The 4,157-nt window shown below is 53.8% G+C and overlaps 1 protein-coding gene and 1 long non-coding RNA gene across 12 annotated transcripts in view; one reads left to right on the forward strand and one right to left on the reverse strand.

The window, feature by feature from the left end:
• Nucleotides 1-4,157, reverse strand: part of ANKRD11 (ankyrin repeat domain 11) — a 136,302-nt gene that overhangs the window by 71,640 nt on the left and 60,505 nt on the right. The gene's annotated exons all lie outside the window — the stretch shown is intronic.
• The window catches only part of LOC146766452 (uncharacterized), a 32,674-nt gene that overhangs the window by 3,295 nt on the left and 25,222 nt on the right, over nt 1-4,157 (forward strand). The window lies entirely within an intron of this gene.

Consider the following 4,157-nt stretch of genomic DNA (forward strand, 5'->3'; position numbering starts at 1 on the left):
AACCCTGTCCTCTGTCAGCTTAAAGCCATTAAATTCAGGGGAAAGCAATTTTTTCCCCACAAAGAAAACACTCCATGAAGCTGGGGGTGTGCTGCTCTTACAGATGCTCTATGTGAACCAAAATTTGCTGAAATTATTACAGAAACATTCCACCACCTCCCAGAATAAGCAGCTTTGTGTATCTCTGCCTGGCTAAAGGATTAAAAAAGCCCTGCAGAGTGGAGCAGAGTTTCCATTTCCTCGCACACTCCTACCAGGGCTGTGCTCACAACAAACGCTCCGACCTTTCCTCAAAGAAATCTCTGTTTGCTGCTCCTTATAAATTTGCAGAATTTTGGCTCATTTCCATTTCACCCACTTTTGAATACGACACTCCCCACCCCCACACAACTGTTCCTTTCTCAGGGATGACAGGCTATCCAAAAAAATCCCAGGAGCACTTGAGCTCCTTGTTCCCTCCCTGGCCGGCATTGCTCTGCCAGCAGACAAAGGAGCACTGGGAATTTCAGACCAACCTGTTGCAGGAAGCACTTCAACTCAGAGTTCAGTGTTTCAGTTTCTCCTGATCCCCAATAACTACATTTTTCCATCCTTCCCCTCACCCACGATTTTCTATGCAATCACTTGTGATATATTTAAATTATTTCATTATTTTCCTATCAAAACCTGAAACTCAAATCCCTTCAGAAAGATGCAGTGACTACCAGTAGGATCACCCCACAACCTTGTTCTGTTTGTCCATCACTGCTGATGTGGTGACAAAGAAGGAGATTTTTCAATTTGTTTTGTCCATGAGCCAAAAATTCCTTTTAATGGCCTGAATATGGTGCCTGTGCTGGTCTCTCCCCGCTCCAGCTCAACCCTCGCTTACAACAGCCCCTGCCTACAACACGGAGTTGGCCTCCTTTTGCAGGAAAATAAGGCCAAACCAGCTTGAAAGCATGTTTGGAATCTGGAGATTAATTCCATGTAAACTAATGCATTCAAACCTCTTTGTAGGGCTGCGGCAAGAGCTGGCTGAGCTCTGAGAAGTAGGGCAGCGTGTAGGGACGACGGGGAGGGAGGCAGCCCTGCCTCCAGTGTGCAACCCTTTAGGAAAGCTCACAACCGTAGTAAAGCCATGACCTGCTCCGCCGAACCGGCCGCACCACGGAGCGTCACGCCCGGGCTCACCCGGGGTGACAAAGAGGTGCTGGAGGTGGCAGGAGGGCAGGTCAGGGGTCAGGAGGGCTCCCACGGGAGCCTCTACCCGGGATCCAGAGCTTTTGTTCAGCAGAAAATGCCGCGAGCAACAAAGCCCAGCGCTGCTCCGGGGTGAGCCCCCATCCCTGCTCAGCCCTCCCCTCCCGCTTCCCTCCACTGTGTCTCTCTCTTCTCTCTCTCTGGGAGATAAATTATTCAGGATGAAACCATTTTAAACTCCATTGGGATGCTGAGCAAAGCTAAGATGGGTGGTGCTGCAGAGGAAGCTGCCAGGGCCATGACCAGAATCCCAGGCTTCCTCACGCAGAGGTTCCAAATGCAGCTACAGCTCATCCTGGGACCCTGTACCAGGAAACACCTCGAAATCCCTGAGCACCCAGATCCTGGTGTACCCATCACACCCAGAGACACCCCATCCACAGGACTGTGAGGCCCAGGGACCTCCCAAGCGTAGTCCATCCATGGCAGGCTCCCCAAAGCCACCTCATCACTAAATGCCCTCCTTCCCAAATTTTTCTCCTGTGGCAGCGTATCAAGTAGCAGGAATGAGGACAACTGGGCCAGGTGTGGTTTGCATGGTGACCCTCCTGTGCCAGGGCAGCCTGGTGAGCAACACAGCAGCCTCACGGGCATCCCATGTCCTCCAGACACTCCCCACCATCACAGGGCCTTCACCCAGACCCAGGCATGGAAGATGAAAGCAGGGTTGGCCCACTCCTGGGTGCCACGTTCCTGCTGGGTGACCCAGCACACCCAGGCTCCCCATGCTGCTGCCACGGCTGGGTAGGAGGAGATGGCTCCCATGAGAGCAGCAGGGTGCTGAGCCTATGGAGGTGTCCCCACCACCCCCTACACCACCACCCTGCCAAAGGGGCTGGGCAGGAGGACGGCAGCCACCCCACTGGTCTCCTGCCTTGAGACAAGCACAGGATTGTTTCTACAAGGACTAGAGAGTGCTGGAGAGACTACAAGAGCATGGAGAGACAGGGTAAGGGGAAATGGCTTCCCACTGCCAGAGGGAAGGGTTAGTGGGATATTGGGAAGGAATCCTTCCCTGGGAGGGTGGGAAGACCCTGGCACAGGTGCCCAGAGAAGCTCCGGCTGCCCTTGGATCTCTGGAAGTGTCCAAGGCCAGCTTGGATGGAGCTTAAAGCAACCTGGGCTAGTGGCCATGGCAGGGGGTGGCACTGGATGGGCTTTAATGTCCCTCCCAAACCAAGCTGTGCCACGATTCCCTGATTCCATGACTACACAAGCAGCAGCACACACAGTCCTTGCACACAAACACCGGTGCAGTGCTTGACGCAGGGCCCCACGGCTCAGATGAATTCAGGTCAAAGAGGAGAAGGTAGTTCAGAGAAGAGGGGTTTTGTGTTGTTTTCTTATTAAATGAGGAGACCAAATAATTAAATGGCCTGGGAAGGATTGTACATTAAAAGTCACTCCAGCACTAAAAATCCAGCTCTGACAGCTCTGGGTGAAGCCCTTTAGGAGTTACCATGGCAGTTGATGCAGTGATTCGCCCACTCACTCCTCAATAATGCTGGATTATTTTTTTTAATGCGTTTCCACCACAAACAAGCAAATGTTGCTGAAGGAAAAAGTCCTTTCTCCCACCATAAACCTCCATCCTTTATTCCTGCCACAAGCACTCCGCTCGGGAGGAGACAGCAGGTAACAGGGAGCCAAGCCAAACACGCCACGCTGAACTTCGCTCCCTCCCTCTCCAGGGAGGGAGGAAATTTAAGAAGCAGATTCAGGATTTCAGCATCCATTTCACTCTCCCTCCCCCTCCTGAACTCCCGGGCCCCAACCAGCGATTCAGATGCTCTGTCTGCTGAATGCTGCACTCGCTTCCTCTCCCCGCCACCAGCTCAGCAACGCGCTCCACGCAGACGAGGAAGCCAGGGATTTTTGGAATACATCTTCCCTCCTTTTAATTAAGCACCCAGGTAGAGCGTTCTCGCCGTAAAGCCGCAGCCAGCGCAGCTGAGGGAGACAAGTCAGAGCAAGAAGGGACCCAAACAAAGGAAAGCAAACACGGGCTGCAAGGGAGGAGCAGGATACAGCAGCATTGACCTGCCCAGCCATTCTTTTCGCAATCAAACCGAGCTCCAGAAACTCCTCTGGCCAAGGGGGAAGGCTCCCAACACCCACAGCCACCTCCCTGGCACGGCCCTCACCCCGGAATCAGGCCAGGAATGAAAACCTCCCAAAGCCCAGCTCCAAGGTTGAGGAACGGCCTCCCCATCTGCCGGATAAACCCCGCTCCTTCCCTGGGGATCTCGCGGCTCTGGGGGCACCCCAGGACCAGGGGCTGCCATAGGTCAGCCCCCAGAGCCCCGAGAGGAGCGAGGCAGATGGGGAGAGGGAATAAGCAGCTTCCAGCACTAAGCCGGAGAAGGCAGGACTGAGCCTGTGTGCCCACATGCTGGGGACACGGAATTCCCAGGACACGGGTGCCGGAGTGGGACCACACCAACAGCCAGGCTTCTCACCTCAGCAACACGTCCACAGAAATAATATTCCTCACTCCTCAGCCAGCAGAAATTGTTACAATAAATACTTGCCCCGAAAGCCCGGAGGCTTTGCTAACAAAGCTGGGTTTGCTCACAGGCTGCCAGGTTTGGGAACTGGTTTAATCAGCTGGGGAAGCTCAGCGAGCACGTTCTGGCTGTGCTGGCAGCTCGTTCCCACAGTCCCCCCACTCCAACTCTCAGCAACCAAAAGTTCTTTACTAATAGGAGTGGGGAGGCCCTGGCACAGGTTGCCCAGAGAGGTTGTGGATTCCCAATCCCCAGAAGTGTCCAAGGCCAGGTTGGAGGGAGCTTGGAGCAACCTGCGATAGGGGAAGGAGTCCCTGCCCACAGCAGGTCCCTCCCAACCCAAACCATTCTGGGATTCAGTGATTTTATAACCCAGAAGAACTCAAACTGAGACATGTTTTGCCACAG

Source organism: Lonchura striata, chromosome 11 (genome assembly GCF_050655825.1).
Source record: "Lonchura striata isolate lonStrDom1 chromosome 11, ASM5065582v1, whole genome shotgun sequence".
In the NCBI taxonomy this organism is placed as follows: Eukaryota; Metazoa; Chordata; class Aves; order Passeriformes; family Estrildidae; genus Lonchura; species Lonchura striata.